General features: G+C 39.4%; 1 pseudogene; it reads left to right on the plus strand.

The window, feature by feature from the left end:
• Window positions 1-8,016, plus strand: part of LOC149179046 (ABC transporter I family member 17 pseudogene) — a 29,206-nt pseudogene extending 21,190 nt beyond the window's left edge.
• Window positions 8,017-8,895: the final 879 nt, after the last annotated feature.

The raw sequence follows: 8,895 nt of genomic DNA on the forward strand, positions 1-8,895 counted from the left end.
CAGCCAATGATGTGAGCTGTTAACAGGCGCGAGAGGAATCACCGATAATGATAATGACCCTCAAGGTACTATAGTACAATTCATGTGGTGTGAATAAAGGACTTGGCGTCGAACACCACGCAAAATCTTTCAGTCGAAGGTCATTGATGTAAACCTGTCGCCGGAAGTGAGAAACTTGCAATTGAGGCATGCAAGCTTCAAAGTACAGAACGGGGTGTTCCTAGACTAACTTCTTGGATAATGAGATGATGTCAACAAGAAGCGATCCGTCACAGGAGGGCCTTAATGAATCCCACATCAATGACATGGAACGGAGCAAATGATTTTAATGGAGGTGAAAATGATCTGATGACATAAGGTCCAGGGTGGCGGTCATGAAAGAATGGAGTGTAAATGTATTGTAGCGGGTGAGACACAGGTGAATTCTCTGAATGACTTCTCTTGAACATATCGGTGACACTAACGTGATGGATTGGTAGCATTAACCCCAAATGTGGATGGTGTGATGGGGCATGGTGATGTGACCGATGAATGAAACAACCCAACCCGACTTGGATGCAGAGTGAAAGTGTCATGTTCAAGAGCGAATTGCTACCAACAAAGTTTCTTCAAGTTTTCTTCCCAATTTTCCCTAGTCATTGCTGACCAGTACCTATTTATTTTTGTCAAGCTTGAGGAGGATAACATATGCTTGTTCTATAATTTTCCCTTCGGGCAAACCCATCGCTATGTTTTAACGAGCCTAGCGATAGTGAAACTCGATCTTGTCTGCTATGGACAAGTTTGTCGCTATTAAGTTTTAACGAGTTTAACTACAAAGATAACTCAATCCTTTTCAATTTTAGAGAGTCCAAAAAGGAACGTAAAGGAAACTCCAAAATCCCTTTTTCGTCATCTAATCCCTTAAGTCCGAAAAAGTATAAAACAATACAGAAGGGATGAATTTTCGATACTTTTAACGAGCCGAACAAAACAAGCGCTCGATCTTTTTGTGTAATAATCCCTCAGGTCCAAAAAGATTAAAGTCTAAAGGAGGGATAACACTTTCGGTCCCTTTAACGAGCTGGAGAGGCCAATGGCTCGGCAATCTTTTCATATTTTATGAGTCAGTTGAAAAGAGCTTAAAGAAGACTCGTCTTTTGAGGAAGAAGTGATAAAATTGGGTAGCAGTTGATTCCAGGTAAGGTTTGGAATTTTCCAATCACGACAGTGTTACAAGGATGGCTAGTGGGATCACTCTTCACAGCTGTTCCTCAAAAGGAGTAAACAATAAAATGGAGGTGAATAATCAGCCAATACAGAGTGGAGGTGATGATGAGAACACGACCAGGGCTTTAAAGGCTGAAGTACTACATTCACGATGGTTATTTACCAGAAATTGGTTCATTTTTTTGATTGAGCTTAAACACTGGGGGAAACATTTGCTCATGGCTTATGTTTATTTTTTAACGAGCTTGAACTATGCACTAAAACTGTTCGATGTGGGTTTATTTTTTAAGGAGCTTGAACCCTGCAGTAACTCTGCTCGTGTCAGGTTTATTTTTTAACGAGCTTGAACCCTGCAGTAACACAACTCGTGATAAGTTTGCATGCCCCCATCATAATAACGAAAATCATATGCCATGGCCACATGTGTGTCAACCTACTTCAGGAAGATTGCATTTCCCTTCCAAGGAGGAATTACAATCGTCGACCAACAAACATTTCTCCCCAACAATTCACAAGTTACGGGAAGCATTCCAATGATCCATGGAAGCAATCATTCACTTCAAAATATTGGAGTAGGCCTCCTAAAAGACCCTGCCTTAATGGGTACTTTTGCCCTACCGCCTCTGAGTAATTTGGCGGAAGTGGCAACAGTGGAAACCTGCAATACGAAATCTTCTATATCTAATGGATTCGGAAGATTCCTAAACATTTTGTCAGCATGGATCATCGCCATTTTAGAAATATTGTAGCAATCAATTTTCTTGGCCTAGGGGGCAAACCTAAATCAACACCCATCGAGTGTTTGGATAGATAGGTCTAAGGAATATGGCACCTCTTCAGATCCTTGGTCGCATGTACATTCTACAGACGAAGGAATCATTCAATCAATGATGATAGGAGAGGCACCATGGGAAGATTACCACCATCACTCCCATCTTCCGGATTACCACGAAGATTATTCCAGCAACCTTAATCATCCTTCAGTTTTTGATTTTCTATCAAATATTGTAAATATGGTGGATTTCGAGGATGGTTCTTATCTCGTGACGACCTCGTTAAAAAATGAAACAAGGAGTCATAAGGATAGTTCTTTTACTGTGTCAACCTCATTAAAAAATGAAACAAATCCCCTTTCCAAATCTCAAAGGTAAACCTTCATTCCAACCACCGAGTTGAATGTAATGAAGCTTGGCGGGCATGCACCTCGATTTGCGTTATTATGATGGGGGCATGCAAACTTATCACGAGCAGTGTTACTGCAGGGTTCAAGCTTGTTAAAAAATAAACCTGCCACGAGCAGTGTTACTGCAGGGTTCAAGCTTGTTAAAAAATAAATCCACATTGAGCAGTTTTAGTGCATAGTTCAAGCTCATTAAAAAATAAACATAAGCCATGAGCAAATGTTTCCCCGAGTGTTTAAGCTCAATAAAAAAAAATGAACCGATTTGCGGTAAATAACCATTATGAATGTAGTACTTCAGCCTTTAAAGCCCTGGTCGTGTTCTCATCATCACCTCCACCCTGTATTGGCCGATCATTCACCTCCATTTGATTGTTTACCCCTTTTGAGGAACAGCTGGGAAGAGTGATCCCACTAGCCATCCTTGTAACACTGTCGTGATTAGAAAATTCCAAACCTTACCTGGAATCAGCTGCTACCCAATTTTATCACTCGTTCCTCAAAAGACGAGTCTCCTTTAAGCTCTTTTCAACTGACTCATAAAATATGAAAAGATTGCTGAGCCATTGGCCTCTCCAGCTCGTTAAAGGGACCAAAAGTGTTATCCCTCCTTTAGATTTTAATCTTTTTGGACCTAAGGGATTATTACACAAAAATATCGAGCGCTTGTTTTGTTCGGCTCATTAAAAGTATCGAAAATTCATCCCTTCTGTATTGTTTTATACTTTTTCGGACTTAAGGGATTAGATGACGAAAACGGGATTTTGGAGTTTCCTTTATGTTCCATTTCAGACTCTCTAAAATTGAAATGGACCAAGTTATATTTGTTGTTAAACTCGTTAAAACTTAATAGCGACAAACTTGTCCATAGCAGACAAGAACGAGTTTCACTATCGCTAGGCTCGTTAAAACATAGCGATGGGTTTTCCCGAAGGGAAAATTATAGAACAAGCATATGTTATCCTCCTCAAGCTTGAAAAAAATAAAGAGGTACTGGTCAGCAATGACTGGGGAAAAATTGGGAAGAAAACTGGAAGAAACTTTGTTGGTAGCAAGTCGCTCTTGAACATGACACTTTCACTCCGCATCCAAGTCGGGTTGGGTTGTTTCATTCACTGGTCACATCACCATGGTCCCATCACACCATCCACATTTGGGGTTAATGCTACCAATCCATCACGTCAGTGTCGCCGATATGTTCAAGAGAACTCATTCAGAGAATTCACCTGTGCCTCACCCGCTACAATACATTTACACTCCATTCTTTCATGACCGCCACCCTGGACCTTATGTCATCAGATCGTTTTCACCTCCATTAAAATCATTTGCTCTGTTCCGTGTCATTGATGTGGGATTCATTAAGGCCCTCCTGTGACAGATCGCTTCTTGTCGACATCAGCTCATTATCCAAGAAGTCAGTCTAGGAACACCCCGTTCTGTACTTTGAAGCTTGCAAGCCTCAATGGCAAGTTTCTCACTTCTGGCGACAGGTTTACATCAATGACCTTCGACTGAAAGATTTTACGTGGTGTTCGACGCCGAGTCCTTTATTCACACCACGTGAATTGTACTGCAGTACCTTGAGGGTCATTATCATTATCGGTGATTCCTCTTGCACCTGTTAACAACTCACATCATTGGCTGGTAATCAGGCGATGTCTTTCCATGTTCGACCCCAGAACATCTCTCACATGGATCAACTTGTACTTCGAGTGAAGATCGAACGAGATTGAAGACCCCAGATCTAGTTTCATCCATCCGGGCTGCGATATATATTCAGGGAAATAAAGACATCAAATGTACATCATTGCTGCACAGATAATCATCCAATCAAAGGGATGATGGCTCTACCAGAATCATCAGTCTACACTCAGACGATTGTCTGTCCTATGTACATGAAAATGAATTTATAAAGCTGAGCATGGGAATTCTAGCCTCAGCTAGATCATGAAAATATTATGAAGATAATGTATTGTATTGTATCTTATTACAGGTCTCCTCTCAGCTTGAAAGAACTTCGGATCCTCATAATAAAGCATTTCACCCGACATCAAAAGATTAACGACCTCATGCTTTAGGGGGCAACTGTTATAGACATTTTTGGGCACTGCAACCCCAAGCATAAAATTTCCATAAACCAAGGGGTCCTAAGTCCCTAAAAGTGTTGTTCTAACCCTAAAGGAACAAGGTCAACTGATTACAGCTTCTCCCAGAAGTTCTCCATGAAAAACTGCTCAGTATTGGTCAAAACAGGATCATTTCAGCTGCTCCATAGGCAAAGTGCGTTGCATCTCACCTAAATACACTGTGTGGGTGCGTTGCATTTCAAAAATCCCTTCTATGGGGTGCGATGGGCGAGAAGTGACAAATGGCAGTGTCATTCCGCGAGGTGGAGAGGCATGGAATCTTCCAGAAACTTCTCTTGTGACACTTGCCTCTCTGAATTCGACCAAGGATGAGTAAGAGATCATCAATCTCAAAGTGGAAGCAAGAACTATCAGAGGGAAGACACTAATCAAATCACAAGCTGACACATCTCCCTTACAGATATCTATATATGGATCCCTCATCCTAGAGATCCGGAGGCTGGAATTTTGCATATTGTAAGTAATTGTTGTTGGTTTCTTGAGACAACATCATAGTGTTGGGTGATCTAAGCTTTGTATGAGGTGAAGAAGGGCTTACCTGCTGAGAGGATGATGCTAGGTCAGAACAACTGGTTGTAACTCCCTTGGCTCTTTCTTGTTTATCAATAAAATCTATTCAAGTTTTCCTCCATACTCTTGTGTCATTTATGTTTTATGAATTTGTATGGTCAATTACATCTGATCCTAGATTGTTTATGATTATAGATCCATGTCCTTATATAGTGCTATGCTACTGTGATCTAACAGGTACTCTGTGAAGCTGGGCGTACAAAGGAGCAAGTAGCAAAAGACTATCAAGAGAGAGAGTAATCGAACTAGGAGATTAGCGCAAGACAGAGGTTGGTATTCTCTGTTCTTCTCTCATCCATATTTCATAAAGGAAAAACGGAAGTAGCTTTACATTGTTTGTTTCTAAGGTAGCTACCACACCTTAGTGGGATAAGCAGTTCTGTGTAGACACTTTTCCCTGTAACAAGGTGTGTAGTGGCAGGATGGATCATGTAAGGAAGAGCCTAAATGACATAATTCATTACTTTCCCTATATAAAAATTCGACTTCTTATTTTACTTTTTGGGTGGGGGATTGGATAATATGCCTCAGATACTCTACAAACTAGGGCCTTATATAGTGAAAATAAAATTTGGGTGAAGATGCTTTTCAGAATTGATATACAGACAAGGGCATGAGGCTCATATGAAACAAACTGATGCTTCAAGTTGGCTTGATTGCAGCACATGTGGTAAATTTGGGGTTTTCGGTGATTTGGTGGTAAACCCTACGGATTATAGATCTAGATGCTTCCTTGATAATTGATATTTTTTTACAACTTGGCATTGTTTCTACCATGGTAGCACAAATCGAGAAATTTGGGGTGGGGCTGGATTTTCAATATTATTTCTGCAACAACAACACCGATCTATATCTCTGTGGTGGGGCTGGATTTTCAGTGGATTTGCGTGTTTGGTGCCGCTAAAGGCCGACCTTTCAACCACCACAGTGATTTCAGATTCTATTGATGCTTTATAATGACAATTGAACTAGTGACAATTTGTTGTTCGAGAACCTTCCTAGTCTCCTAGGTTTGTTAGATCTTCCTAATTTGTGAAAAGAATGTTTAACCTACTATAAGATGTGAAAAGACCATAAATTCTTCCATGGTTTTTTTCCATGATGTTCATAACGAATATGTATATCTTTTACCTAGAAAATGAGTGGAGAGGGGCTTTAAATGCAATGAAAGAATTTGCAAAATATCCCATACCTGGACATCTTAGATCCCAACTCTCTCATCTTCGTAGGATACAGGTTTACGTAACAGCAACTAAATTTAATGATAGGGAAATCAGTGTATTAGGTTTATTCTTTTCATGAAGATGAGTAGTAGTTGCTGCGCAACATTGATGAGGAAGACCTAAAAGAGGGTTTTCTGGGCAATGGTGATCACCATCCAAAGATAAGGGTGAAAAAATGTTTGGAGAACGAGCCTTCTGTCAGGCATTTCTGTGGACATATAGAAGGGAATGGTGGTGGGTGTAATAGGGCCTAGCGAAGGCAAAAAGTCGACACTCCTGTAGGCATTGAACAGGCTTTGGGAATTGCCCTCTGATGCCTTGTGGGCATGCAATTCTATTTTCCAGCCCTCATTGAAGGAAGCTTTGTCAATAACATAAGGTATAGGATGACACTCGGTGAGAAATGATTGGACGATAAGGTGGTTGAGTATTTCAGCCTTGGGGATTTAGAATCCTCTCTAGTCGCTAGATATGTCACCAGTTTGTTCGTGGGGTAGGCGCAGAGGGGCCTTGGCTAGGGCACTCGCTAATGAGGTTAGCCTTGGACTTTGATTTTTGTTAACAAGTCTCGTCATTCAATAGTTTGATTCAGCATCGTTATCGTCTAGTGAGATCTCCAGCAATGAATTGATCTATTCGTAATTTGATTGTAATATCTTGCTGTGTTTACATTATTTAATTAAATTTGTGACCATGTTCAATGACCAAATTATATCTGTATTTTCATGGATATACACAGAAAACTAGGAGTCAGCAGTAGTCATTTTCCCAGATGAAGCGATTATAGATGTTCTCAAAGACTTGGATAGTTGTGGGTGCTATGTTAATTGCTTAAACCGTATAAATCTGGAAGGCAACTGGACCTTCCTCAATAGTAAATGAAGCTGGTTCTAGGCTGGATCAATATCAATGATTTCTTTCACTTTGTCATCTAAGTAATAAATTGGAAGAACCGCCCCTACTACTGGTGGTGAAACTTAAACCATGTAAACTGCCCTGTTGATTCTCTAGCTACCTTTGATTCTTCTATTTCTATTTACCCTATATTAATGCATTTATAACAGCATTAATAAGTTACATCTTGATGAGTTTCGATCCGAGGGGGCTATTGGCATGATTCGAAAAGTGCATGGAGTTTAGGTAAGTCATTTATGTGACCATTTTTTTTTCATTTTTTTTAGAATGAGGACGACAACATTTCATTGAGGAGATTTGGGATTGAGTTCATGTGACTCTAACTAACTAAAGCATATGTAAACCAAGTTTCCAAGGAAGGAAGCATACATATACCTGATCTACCTCCATATCAGAGATGAGCTTACACTAGCTACCCAATTTGGAAATATTTGTCCTATTATCCATACAGGTAGATACATTTATTTGTGAAATTTAACTTTATTGAATCTCAGTGGTAGAGGGTGGCCTTGGCCAGGTGCTACTACTAGACAGGTCGACGAGTGCCTTAGATCAGATATCGACTGAGCACATTGAGGAGTTGATCGGGAAGCTGAGAAGGGACAAGAGGATAACCATGATCATGGTCTCCCACAACGTGAAATAGGTCCAAAGAATCGTGAACCTCGTCCCTTTGTTGGTGTATGGGTAGATTGTGGACACTTTGAAACCCGACCAGCTGTGCAATGCAAAGAATCACATGGCTCTTAGGTTCCTTGAATTAAGCTCTTGAATTTCGCCATCACAAAAAAAACACAATTGAATGAAATGAATTTTAAATTTGTAAACAATTCAATAAAATGAAAATTTGTGAAATGAATTCATCTCAGGTTAATTTTCTGTTAAAAAATACATTGCTTTCTTTAGAGCACTCTTGCTCTAGAGATGATGGAACTCCGTTTCACTAATAACTTGGGTTATGAAGATCTAATATATGTAAATTTTTTGGAAGAATTGATGTATTTGAAATCGAGTTTCAAAGAAAATAATGATATTGGTATGAGAATCTTCTTTTTAAATACGAGCTTCAAAATATTTAAATGATTGCCTATTAAAAAGGCTTTCTTGTTTCATTTTCTTTTATTTTTTTCTTTACGGAAGGGTATGACCAATGCAGGTTGTATTTGGATACGAGGATGAATTCTATTATGTATACGGGGATGTGGATCACAAGTTTAATGACCCATTTAGTCTTGGCCAGCAATATGGAAGTGGATGGCAGTCTCATGGAGTGGGTATGCAACATTTTGCCCCATTTTCATTTTGTTTATCATTCATTGTTTGTGTTGGTTCCGAAAACTAATTTTAATTTTTTTTTATCTTTTGGTAACTTTGTATCATTAACATTCCACGTTTCCCATGCCAGGTAACATTTTCGGGTTCTTTAGATGAGAAGCCTATAGGATTAGGATTTTCCCAATGAGTTTTGAACATTTGTCCAATATGCCTTGTCGATTTTGGATTGTCATTGCCGCTTATCACTTGAATTGTTATCCGGTTTGACATTTCATTGACAACGAAATATCTTTTGTTTATAAATTATTTGTATGTTAATTTTTAAACTTATTTAAAAAAATTGTCTTTAGTAGCCACACTTCAAACAATGGATTTC

This window comes from Pinus tabuliformis, chromosome 4_1, assembly GCF_031772625.1.
Source record: "Pinus tabuliformis cultivar Carrire ecotype Pingquan chromosome 4_1, CPIR1, whole genome shotgun sequence".
In the NCBI taxonomy this organism is placed as follows: domain Eukaryota; kingdom Viridiplantae; phylum Streptophyta; class Pinopsida; order Pinales; family Pinaceae; genus Pinus; species Pinus tabuliformis.